This window comes from Nannospalax galili, unplaced genomic scaffold (genome assembly GCF_000622305.1).
Source record: "Nannospalax galili isolate Female #2095 unplaced genomic scaffold, S.galili_v1.0 scaffold267, whole genome shotgun sequence".
NCBI lineage: Eukaryota > Metazoa > Chordata > Mammalia > Rodentia > Spalacidae > Nannospalax > Nannospalax galili.
In genome coordinates, this window is record NW_008357518.1 from 2,017,123 (window position 1) to 2,030,477 (window position 13,355).

The 13,355-nt window shown below is 42.6% G+C and overlaps 1 protein-coding gene across 1 annotated transcript in view; it reads right to left on the reverse strand.

Annotated features, from left to right (window-relative positions):
* Myo16 (myosin XVI) overlaps positions 1-13,355 on the reverse strand; it is a 497,779-nt gene that overhangs the window by 317,226 nt on the left and 167,198 nt on the right. The gene's annotated exons all lie outside the window — the stretch shown is intronic.

The window sequence follows — 13,355 nt, forward strand, 5'->3', positions numbered from 1 at the left end:
ATTGAGTATCCAAACTTAGGATTTGTGCAGTAAGCACTTTACCTACTAAAGTCATCTTCCCAGGTCCAGTCTAATTATTTCTGGCCAAAATGTTCATAATCCTCTAATCAAAATAACCAGTCATATATACAATTTTTTTATAACCCTTTTCATACATGTTGGAATCAGTTATTATTACTCAATGTGTGTGTGTGTGTGTGTGTGTCAATGGCTTTCTCAATGCGATTTTTTCTCAATGTATATTTTTACTGAATTTTTGTGCACTTCATACATTACATCTTAATCATATTTAGATCTCCACCCCATCCACATCCCCATAGCCCTCGCCACTGGATTTCATGCATTTTCTCATATACGTTAAGGCCTCTAAAAGTTTGTGTATGCAGTTGTCCCTTGGTGCAAGTTCATCCAGTGGAGTCTAGCCAATCTATCTAGAGTCACCCACTTACTTGGCATACGTGGTGTGATTACCACAATAGTACTAATCACACATCTACCACAACTCACCTTGAACACTGGATTCCCAGAACATGGCTATTTTATACCTGAAAGTTTGTACCTATGACCAATGCCACTGAAATCCCTGACAAGCACTGGTCTGCTCTCTGCTTCTCCCAGACTTACCTTCCCATGTCCCATCTAAGTAAAATCAAGCCGTACTGGTGTTTCTGTGTCTGCCTTATCCCACTCAGCATCATATATTTCAAGCTTGTCCATGCTGTTGCAGAGGGAAGGATCATTTTTTTATAGTTTCATAATTTTCCAGTTGCAATTTGCCCCTGAGTTTCCTTATCCATTCAACTGATGACACACTCTAGATTATTTCTGTATCTTGGCCATCGTGAGTAATGCCCCTATGAATCTTTAGTATCCCTATTTTATGTCTTTTGGATATGACCTCAGGAGTGGGGTTGCTGGATCACATGGCAGAGGATTTTACCTTTCAGAGTAATCTCCACATGGCTTTCAACACCCTGAGCAACGTTCCTTCATGCCCTCCCCAGTGCTTGTCTTGACTTGCACTTATTTGATGGTCAATGATTTTGAATACTTCACAGACTCTGGGCCATTGACATGTCACCTCTGGGAAAACCTCTCTCAAAGTCCTTTTCCTGTTTTAAAAAAATCACCTGGCTTTTTTCTTTGTTCTTTTTTCTGCTGTTGAGCTCTGTGAATTTCTTTCACATGTTGAATATTTACCCTTTACCATATATAAGACTTGCAACTATTTCTCCAAATCTTTTGCTGTTATATTTTTAATTTTTTCATCACATTGTGTGTGTGTGTGTGTGTGTAACATCCATGAGGAGGTCAGAAGACAATGTACAGGAGTTGGTTTTGTCTTTCTGCCTTGTGGGTGCCAGGGATGGAACTCGGTTGTCAGGCTTGGTGACAGGTGCCTTTCCCTGCTGATCCACCTTTCCAGCCATCATTTGATATTTAATTCTGTTGTTTGTATCCCTTGCTGTGAAGAGGCCATTTTCACACTTGGAAATTGTGCTGGATAACTTTAGTGTTAACTTGACACATCTGGGTTGACGAGCCTCAATTGGGGAATTGCCTCTATTGGACTGGCCTGTGGGCCAGTCTGAGGGGCATCTTCTTGATGAGTGATGTGGGAGGTGCCACCCCTGGGCAGGTGGGCCTGTGTTGCATAAGAAAGCAGGCTGAGGAGGGGTCAGGGGAGCAAGCCAGTAAACAGGATTCCTCCATGGCTTGTGTTCCAGCTGCTGGTTCCTGTCCTGATTTCCTACCTTGGGCTCCTGGATGAATTGTGACCTCAGATATGTAAGCTAAATAAACCCTTCCCTCCCTAAGTTGGTAGTGGTCAGAGTGTTTTGTCACAGCAATGAAGAACAAACTAGGACAGAAATTGGTACCAAGAGTGGGGTATTGCTGTGACAGACCTTACCTTGGTGTTTTGGGGAGGACTGTGGAAATGTTTGGAGCTTTGCGCTGGAAAAGCTATTGTGTGCTCAGAGTTTGTTGCTGTGGAGCTTGGAAAAGTTATGCTGAAATAATTGTAGATGATGGAGGCCTGGCTTCTGAAGCTTCAAAGGGAAGCGGAGACTATCAGGGCTGTTCCTGTGATATTTTGAATTGAGAATCTGTGGGTTCTGGTCGGCTGGGGCTGAAGAATCAGCTGTGATTAAGAAGAGACCAGAACCTAAAGTAAAACCTTTGATTTATTGGGACAATTGATGCTGGTTAGCTGGGGCTGAAAAATCAGCTGTAAGTAACCTGATACCAGTATCACTGTGGTTGAGTCTTCTGGGAGGTATTTCCTCAGGGTCAGCACACAGTGGGGACTCATACCTCTATTTCAAGCTGGAAGGACTTGGTAATGTGTAAGAGTTTCCTGCATGGTGGGGTCCCATACCTCTATTTCAAGCTGGTAGGACTTGGTAATGTGTAAGAGTTTCCTGCATGGTTCTGGTGTTGAAAGCATGAAGGGGACACAGAGCAGCTGAGGCTTGTCCAGGAAAGGCGACAGGTGAAAATGCAGCTTCAGTTGCAGCGAAGACCCCAGGATTGAAGGGGTCATGGAGACAATATGAGGCTTTGCAACCCAGAGGCAAGAAGATGCCGTTGGTGAAGGTGTAGCCTCAGTTTCAGTGGAGACCCCAGCTTTTTGGAGATACTGGGGCCATGGGATGACCACAATGGACAGCAGTAGGTGTGGATTGGAGCTGGCCTGGGTCTGTGAGATGAGCTGAGTGTGCTGTAGACTGCAGAGTCAGAGCAGTGGAGCTGCTAGTACCCTTTGGAGCCCAGAAGATTGTGGGTGAATCCCAGATGTCCAGCCTCGAGCTACTTTGCTGGACTTTGGTTTTGCTTAGGTGTGCCCGATTCTTCCATTTGAAATAAGACAGTACTTGTTTTGGATTTTAAAGAGACTTTTAAAAGAGGCCATGGACTTTTAAGTGTTTGGATTTCTTTTAAGGACTGTGGGGCTTTTAAGTTTTAAGGTTCTTATGCTGGGATATTAACATCATATCTCAGGGACAAAAATTGGAAAGTTTATGGCTTAATAGTGATGTTTGTGTGTTAAGTTGACAAGGGGTCAATTGTGCTGGATAGCTTTAGTGTCAACTTGACACACCTGGGTTGAGGGACCCTTATTTGGGTAATTTCTTCTATTGGACTGGCCTGTGGCCATGTCTGAGGGGCATCTTCTTGATGAGTGATGTGGTGGGGCCACCCCTGGGCAGGTGGGCCTGTGTTGCATAAGCAAGCAGGCTGAGTAGGGGCCAGGGGAGCAAGCCATTAAGCAGCATTCCTCCATGGCCTGTGCTCTACCCTCCAGGCTCCTGCCCTGAGTTCCTACCTTGGGCTCCCAGATGAACTGTGACCCAGGATATGTAAGCTAAATACACCCTTTCCTCCCCAAGTTGGTAGTGGTCAGAGTATTTTGTCACAACAGTAAAGAAACAAACTAGGACAAAACTAAAATACTTTCAAAGCAAATGAAAAAAATACATTCCTTAAAACAAATCTTTTATTAGCTTCCACTCAATTCCTCTATAAGACTTTGGCACGTGTGAGTGTCTGTCATTACCTCAGGGTTCAGCTGACCATGTGTGCCAGGGTCTGTTTCTGGGCTCTTTATTCTGTCCTCTTACTGTGGTTGTTTCTACACCAGTTCCAATCTGTACTGATTTAAACAGCTTTGTGATATAGTTTAAAGTCAGGAATGAGATGCCTCCAATTCAAAACTGCTTTGGCAATTTCAGGCCTTTTACGGTTTCATTCAGTGTCTTTTTGATAAAGGCTGGATTAAAATCCTTTGTTCACTTTTTGTTGGGCTGTCTGCCTTCAAATTATAGATATTCTGTATTCTGGGTACAAGTCCTTAGTGAGATGGGCATTTAGTGAAGATTTTCTCTCACCCTACATTAGTTAATTTCCATAATAGTGTACCAAAAGGATACATTTTTGTTCTTGTGATTTTTCTTTCTTATGCTTCATTTAAGAATTATTTTCTGAGGCTGAGAAGATAGCCCAGCAGTAAAGACCATTGACTGCTCTTGCAGAGGACCCAGGTTCAATCCCAGCACCCACACGGTGGTTAACAACCACCTATAACTCCAGTTCCAGGAGAGCCGATGTTGTCTTAGGACTTCTGTGGGCATTGCACTGGTATGCTTACATACATGCTGGCAAAACACTCATACACATAAAATAAAAATAATAAAATTTTTTTAAAAACAGAATTATTTTCTCACTTAGCTCTGCAGTCCACAGTGTGTGACCTTTTGTTTATAATGCTATCTGTGCATCATAGCTCAGTGTCATGTCTTCTCTTACAGCTGTCTCAGTTTCCTTACACATTTTGAGAACAAAACCTATCTTTCCTGGTCTAATTAGCTGGATATCCTGAATAAAAATCAATTAGCATTGATGTGTGGATCTACTTCTGGATTCTCCCATGTGCAGCTTTGAGATGATACTACACTGTCTTGATTGATGTACAGCCTCAGGAAGCCTGGTCCTAACTCACAGGAGACATTCAACTTTCTTTTCCTTTTCAAAATTGTTTTGGCTCTTCAAAGCAATTTTGATTTTCTTGTGATATTTAGAATCTGTAGTCAATTTTCACAGAAATGCCTGTGGGGATCTTGATTAATGTATTTAATTGACAAATCAACGTGAAGAAAATTTCAGTATGAACAGTATTAAATTTTGTCATCCATTAAAACATTCAACTGGTTTTTTCTGATCGTTGTTAATTTCTCTCATTAGCATTTTGTAGTTTTCATAATTAAAATCTCCCAAGTGGTTTGTTAGATTTATTCTGGCACATTCCCCATTTCATATTATTATAAATATGTTTTTAAATATGTTACAATCATTGATTGCTAGCAAATATAGAAATATAAATGATTTTTATATTAATCTTGATAGGGGAGGAAGAGTGTAATTTAGAGGGCTTTTATCACAAGGGCCCATTGCTGTTGCCATCCATATGTAAGTCTTGTCTCCCAATTAAGCAAGGAACAACAGGAAAAAGAAAGACAGGTGAGTGGACCACACTGGGGCCGGGCTGCATGGAAAGGCAGAAGAACAAAGCTTACAGAAATGCGAATCCATTTCACGTCCTTTAGACTTTTAGTGGTGATGTTCACAGGACTTCAGCCAATGGAGAGCTCTGCAAGTACCCGAGGGCAGTGGAGCATATACTGATAAGAGGGTATGGTGGTGAGAGTGAACATGGGCCCAAATTCTCACATCTGGAGAAGCATGCCATACTGCATAAGCTTGGCAAGCTCTGCAGCCGTTAGGTAAAAATGTACCTGTGAACTGAGCATGCTGAGGGTAACTAATGTCCAGCCCAATGCACATTTCTGCCTGTGTGTAAACAACTGTGACATTCCTGGAATTTTAATCAATTTACAAGTTATGGGGTTAGCCTACTACTATCGTTTCCTGGCTGGCTGTCCTCAGACATGTCTAGACAAGACATGACTAGATTGGAAGCATAGCCCTTGGAACACCTGACAGACACAGGACCCAGTGCTTCCTGTGTACACCAGCCTTTCTTGCCCTCTTGTCCCATGTGGGTATGAAGGAGGAAGGTGGAGATACAGGTGGACCCTGTTGAATGTCTACACAGAGAAATGTAGTGGTTCAGAAGGAAGCCAGTCAGGAGGCCTTTGAAACAAGCATCAGAGTCAAGCCACACACAAACCATTCACTCTCCTCTTTGGTGAATGTAACGGCTCCTGGAGCTGCTATTTGACTGTACGCTGACCAAGTGAGGAGCACTGTGGAGAATCTTTGGGACCATGTGACTATTCCTCTCAATAGTTATTATTAGAAAGCTTCCTAAAAGGGGGGCATGTGCAACCCTTGAGAAAATTCATACCCAGATCTTCTCAATACCCTCCACCAATAAACAGCTCCTAACTTCCACAAAGACACATCTCTTCCACTGGCCACTCTAGAGCAATGCCTGTCTCTCCCAATTATATGGCTCATTCTTAGGGCTCCCAAGAATACTGCCTGGGCCTTGTGAAATAACCTTCAAAAATGTTCAGGGCATTGCTTTGACTTCTCTCAAATAGTCTCTTATGTGAGTGAACTGCCTGTGATATGTTTGCACAGCTTTGTGGAGTTTAGCCTGTGCCAGTGTCTGCTCTAAGCATTTCTACGTACTAACGCTTCATGATGAGAACATTACTATCAGGTGGACATTATATTATACCCATTTTACACATGAGCAAACCGAGGGAAGAAGAAGAAGCTGCTCTGGTGAAGCAGTCGACACCAGGACTCTTGTTGGAGCCTCACATATATCTGTGCTCCAATCTATGTGCTTTAGCACCAGGGAACATAGCTTCCTAAAACTGTCACTCAAGCTGAGGATGTGGCTCAGTCAGTAGAGTGGCTGCTTACCATCCAGGAAGCCCTGGGTTCTTCCCTAACACAGCATATCCCAGTTGTGGTGGTCCATGTCTATAATCCTAGCACTTGGGATTTGAGTCTGGGGGATCAATAAGATCAAGGTTAGCCTTATCTACATAGGGAATTTGAGGCCAGCCTGGGCTACATGAGCCCTTGTCTCAAAAAAGATTCTTAGAAACCTGCTCTCCCATAACTGTGAGTTCAAGGCCAGCCTGGTCTACATAGTGAGTTCCAGGACAGCTGGGGGTACAGGGAGACCCTGTCTCAAAAAAGACCAAAAAAAATTTTTTTTTCTTCACTTCTTTCCTTTAGATATCAATCACTTCTTTTTTCCTTGCTTTGTCAGGAAGTTTAAAAACTTGAAGCGTTTTCTACATACTTAGATTTGGACATAAATTAATTAATGATGCAATGGTTTGATTGGTCAAGGTAGAAAGGAGGAAAATCATTTGCAAAATGCTAAAAATCACCCATTATAAATGAATGATAAAGGAAGAAACAATCTAGTTCAATAGGCTGCAACCCTCATTCCACGTATCAGATACGATCAGTATTAATATCGGGATCCAGGAGAACTACAGCAGGGAAGAGGAAAGGTCCAATGCAGTGGCCACCTCCCTGTAGGTTATCGCTCACGATGGCAACTATCAGCTATCATCTGATCGACTCAGGCTCCCAAAGCCTCTGGCCACAGCTTCACCTCTGCAAGTTTCAGGGATTAAACAAAGCAATATTTATATCTGTATCGAATTCCATGGTTAGTTCTGAGATGCAGAAAATCTTCCCTCCTATTATTTTTTTCATCTGCTTCTTTAAAAATAAACTAGGCGCTCATTCAACTATACCATAGGAAATATTCTAGGGTCTAGTACTAAGAATATTTCAAATGAGTAGCTACAAATGTCCTTATATGCATAATAAAACACACAAATTACTACAAAATAGAGCATATTAATGAGTCAAAAATGCTTTCTGTAAGTGAAAAGTTCACCTATGTGGATGGTTTGTGACATGGTTTTAAATTTGCACACAACGATTCTTTGGGTTTCTATCCCTCTTTTTTCTTTTGTTAAAAAAGAGTTTACTTATTACTTTTATTTTATGTGTATGAGTATATTGCCTGCATGTGTGTAAGTGCACCTATGTCCTGCAATGCCAGAGGAGACCAGAAGACAGCATGGAATCCCCTGCCTTCTTCTGGAGTTACAGATAATTGTTAGCCACCATGTGGGTGCTGGGATTTGAACCTGGGTCCTCTTCATGAGCAACCAGTGCTCTTAACCACTGAGCCATCTCTCCAGCCCCCTCTATTTCTCTTTTTCAAAGAAACATATCTTAACTGTAACCACTGTGATTAACAGCATGTAAGTTAATGTTTGCATATTTAAATTTTCACTGGCTATACTTACAGAATTTACAGAAAAATACATTGAATGTTATTTTTCCAGAAAAAGAAATATTTTTCACAGCAACTGTTGGAATTTATTTTGGCACTCATTAAATGTTTAGCAGTGATGGAAAATTTTATAAGATTAATTTTAATAATAAAATGCAGCTATGTTTAAAGGGCAAAACTTACTAAAGATGAGGAAATATATAAGGAGCAAAACAAATCATGTAAGTTAACAGTAATTTTTTTCTAAAAGATGGACTTATGACCAAAAAGTCCATTCCCTGTTTCTCACTGGCACAAGAAATTGGCTTCTCACTGGGTACAGGCTCCTGACCTCCAGACCAGAGCACTAGCTTAAAAAAAAAAAAAATCTCTCAATGGTAAATGCTTTCTCTGTCCATTTGTGATGTTTGACTTTTTTGCGATAATTACTAACACATATCCATTATGCTGATTAATGAGATTCTCTAGTAGATAAACCTACATACGAATACATCACATTATGACCATCATCTTCTGCCCTCACCCCCACCCCATCATCTAACCTCTTGTCAGTTTTAGAACTTTTAGTAATCTCCCTGTCTCTAAGACATGGGGTCATCTCCATCCATACACACGGAAAGAGACAGTTCCTGAGAAGGATGGAAGGCTGACTTTGATAAGATAGGAAAGCAAACTCCGTGGGTCCACCTCTGAGCATCCTTTCCCCTGAAGGATCACAGTGCCTCTCCACTAACTCCCTGCACACTGAAAACACCTGCTGTGGGTTCAGCAGGACTGAGTTCCTTCTCTCCTCCCTGCTATAGACATTAATGATGTCTTTCTAGCCTACTTACCTAGCCTCCTGGTGCAGTTTTTCTGCAAGGTTATTAAGTGATTTCTTTCCCCTTACATTTCCATATGTTTCTCTGTAAGTTCTAATTTTTCAACAAACGAGTTTCACTTTACTTATAAAAAAGAAATTAAGCCGGGCATGGTGGTGCATGCCTTTAATCCCAGCACTTGGGAGGCAGAGGCAGGCAGATCTCTGTGAGCTCAAGGCCGGCCTGGTCTACATAGCGAGTTCAGGGAGACCCTGTCTCAAAAAGACCAAAAAAAAAAAAAAAAAAAAAAAAATCCAGAAATCATTAGTAATAGAAATTTACCGGCGAGAAACAGAAGAAATGGAATTGAAACACATTTTTGAAAGAAGGCTTTCCTTAGGACAGACTCCATAAACATAGGGAAAATAAAAGCAAGAGATTCCATATATGGCCAGTTAGATTAACACAGCAGCGAGCTTTACCTCTCACTGTGGGGGCGGGGGCGGGGGGGGAACAGATGGGAATACCCAGTGGACAACCAATTTCTGAACACTACTGGATTTAGTCAAGACTTACTTATTGTGATAAACATAAAAGGAATTTCATGCTGAGTAAATGTGCACACTGTAGTAGAGGGGACAAATAGGATTTATTTCCAAAATTGAAATAGGAATGCAGTATGATAAGAAAGGCAAATGGATATTACTCATTATGACTAAACTGAATTTTAGAACACTATAGAGAAGAAATAAAATTGAGTGTATTGAGACATATTCCACCAACAGTCACAATAGCAATAAACACCTACTAGAAACGAAAGTGAAGATGTTGGCACTTAAAGGAGCAGTTGGGTTTGGAGTTCTCAATCACAGCACATTCCACCACCATGTCTGGCTTTTCTACATGGGTTCTGGGGTCAAACTCAGGTCCTCATGCTTACATAGCCTGTAATTTACTGAGACCCCTTCCTAGCCCCAGAATTCTTTTCTGAGGGAAAAATTCCCAAGGAATTGAGGGTTTTGTAAAATCCTTGCAACTCCATTCTGCAGAATTTAACAAGGCAGTTATAGCGTATGATGATGAACAGGCTAGGTGTCCTGGAGAATTCATTACTATCTAAACATATGAATGAATATATACACTAAATGAGATACATGATACCAAAGTCCTTTTAAATACAAGGCTAAATATAAACATGATTATTATTGCTGAAACAACAATTAATTCATTCATCTTTAAAAATATTAACCAGAAAGAGAAGAAAATTTATACTGGAGATTTTCTTTTCAACCAAAGTAGAATGTGAGTTTCCAATGACACTTTTAAACTGAAAGTGAACTTTACAAATGATCATGGGATGTCAATGGGGGACAATTAGACATTATCAACCCCACCATGGGCACCAGACCATTCTTGTTCTAAAGGATTTCTTCTGATAGTGATGGGATGAAGGGCAATCCAGGTCTTAACACTGAAACACAGTGAACAGTCCTGCATCACTTGTGACTGATGCTTTCTGAGAAGCAGGTGAGAAGGCAACCTCTTCATCTGTGAATCATAGCGTGCACCTGCATAAACAGAGATGGCTACCCTGTACCCTGTCATTGGTGATACAATAACATGGGACCACTGTGGTCCGCATGGCCTTTGGTTGATGGAGACACTTCTGCAGCCCATCATTACCACGACGGCTCTGGAGAAGAGTCCTAAAATGTTGCAGCAAGGAGCAAGACAACAAAGGGAATGACACCTGAGGCAAGACACACTAGGCACCCAGCTCAGTGCGGCCAATGCTGTGTCCACTGCATGAGTCAGGAACTGAGCAAAGCACCTTCAGGAAACAGAACTTTTTCTCCTATAGCAGGAGACTTAAACAGTGACTGTGATAGTTTTGTCAACTTGACACACTCTAGAATAGCCTGAGTCTCAGTGAGGATTGCCTAGACCAGGTTGGCCTGTGAGAATGCCTGTGGGGTGTTGTCTTGATTGCATTTATTGAAGTGGGAAGACCAGACTGCTGCGGATGGCAGCATTCCCTAGGGTGGGGTCCTGGATGGTGTAAGTGCAGAGAGGGGACTGAGCACTCACTATGCATGCATTTGTTTCTCTCTGATCTTGACTGTGGATGTGATATGACTTCCCTGCTATGATGGGCTGTGACCTGGAACTGTGAGTTAAAACCCTCTGTTCCCCAAGTTGCTGTTTGCTGGAGTGTTTGATCATAGCCACAGATGTGGAACTAGAACAGCAACTCTCACCCTTTCTTATAAGATCACTTGGCATCACCAAGCAAGGACTTTATATATCAGGGAAGAAGGGGATAAAGGACAGAAAATGCTTACAGATACATCTGTTTTTTTCTTCGATAGAATGGCCCCTCTTCTGGAAGCCAATCCAGTTAAACAAAGAAGTTTTTGACCTGGTTTTGGAGGTGCATCCCTATAATCCCAGCACTTGGGAGATGGAGGCAGGAGGATCAGAAGCTCAAGGGCAGTTTCAGCTATATTGTGAATTCAAGGTCAGACTGAGCTACATGAGACTATATCTTATTGCCACCCAAGATATTGTATATTGTTTGTATTGGAGTCTTAAATAGAATCTTTTTTTTTTTCATTGTAACAGGCAGCAACATACTTAAAGACATACACAATGTAGTGGCCAGGCCAGAGTTTCTAGAGTCTGAAATATTGTCCCCAAATTTACTTGTTAAATGATCTCCAGAGTGACCCTCTGGAGGTGGGACCCTCAGAAGGTGACTGGGTCGGGTCCTGAGGGTGGGGACCCCAAGAATGAGAGTCAGGCAAGTCACCCAAGGCACCCAAGGCACCGTTCTCTTCTGTCCTTCCGCTGTATGAGGGCTTCCTGGGAAGTCCTGTCCATGTGAACAGGGCCTCCTCAGATGTCCTACTAGCTGGGGGAACCTGAGTGTGAACTTCTTCATCTCTAGAACAACAAGCAATACCTGTTTATCAGTCCCTAAGTCTCTGGCAAACAGCCTCAGGCTCAGCCCGGAGACAGTGGCAAACCATCCACTTCTGCTTCAGTGGGCCTAAGCTGAAGTGTGCTTTTAGCTGGGAATTTTCCTTTACTGAACACAGTGGTGATCCATAGGAAAAGTGAGGCCTGGATGAGATGAAATGCACTCATTTGATAACCCACAATGCAGCAAAAGCTTAGAGCCTATTTCTGCAGAAAAGAGGATAAGGTTGAGTGTATGCTCTTGCTGAGCCGATCCGGGACACAATCACCACAGACTCTGCTAGGCTAAAGGCTTCAAGAAATCACCAGGTGTGGGCCTTGTTAGGCAGGTACAGGGCTGGGTGGTATAGTCTAGACCTTGAATGTTCAAGATCTGGACACCAGGTAGAGCTAGTGGGAGTTGGTGGAAGTTTTAGGAGGAGGGTCTACAGGGAAGCCTTCAGCGGGGGTCTCCTCCTCTATTTTGCTTCCTGGCTTTGATGTGAGTGATTTTGTTCCAGCACAAGCTCCAGCCACGAGGGTCTGATTCACCACAAGCTCAAAGCAAGGGGTTGAGGGGCATCTGATCATAGACGAGACCCTATCAAACTGTAAGCTAAAACCTTTTCTCTTTATGGACGATCCTGTCAGGTATGCTGTTAGAGGCACAGAAAGTTGACTCACAGAAGGGCCTCTGTGCAGCTGAGTAGCATTTACAAGTCTGGGTCTAATGTGGATGGCTCTGGTAACAGCCGACGGCCCAGACTCCTGCACAGTTTCTCCTGTGTTCTCCCTCAAGCCACAGCTACAACTCTCAAACTCCAGCACTTGGAGCTCACAGTAGCTTCATTCAGAGGGGCCTGCGTGTGTCTCATCCTGTTCAACGCCCATTTCACAGTCCGTACAGGACCCCATCTACGGAGAACCAATGAGTCTGACCACAAGAGTGTGGCCATCATGAAGGATGGGCACAGAGGGAGAAGCGTCAGAACAGAATGGTGTCGAGATCATTGAATAACTACACTCATGTCCAGTGGAACCCACGGTCCTGGCTGCTTCCGAATGCAGAGTCCCTCAGATCCTCCCAAGACCCCTTCCACATGCACTTGTATGCTCCTTGGAGGTGAAACTTTCCCTTGTGGTTTTCTCTCTACTGCCTTGACCACACTTTCTGTGACTCTGTTGCTTCCTCTTTCCTTTAAACACTGCAGTCCTAGCCAGGCGTGGTGGCACATGCCTTTAATCCCAGCACTTGGGAGGCAGAGGCAGGCGGATCTCTGTGAGTTCAAGGCCAGCCTGGTCAACATAGTGAGTTCTAGGACTCCAGGACAGCTGGGGCTACAGGGAGACCCTGTCTCAAAAAGACCAAACAAACAAACAAACAAAAACCAACAACAACATTGCAGTCCTTGTGTTCCTGGGAGTTCTGTTGTCAATCCACTTCCCTTCCAGGAGAAGCATCGTGCAGACTCAGAAAACATGAGGAACTGAAATTGCTGGATGATGGAGAGATGACAGGAAAAGCTTTCATTTCACTTATTTGGATCTCTAAATAAGGTAGAACTTTGTATGTATTTATTGGTTTATTTATTTATTACTATTTTGTGGCATTGGGAGTTGAATCTAGGGCCTCTCCTACGTTAGACAAGTGCTCTATCCATCCTCCAACTATATCCTGCTACCACACTTTCTTTCTTTCTTTCTTCTTTTCTTCTTTCTTTCTTTCTTTCTTTCTTTCTTTCTTTCTTTCTTTCTTTCTTTCTTTCTTTCTCTTTCTTTCTTTCTTTCTTTCTCTT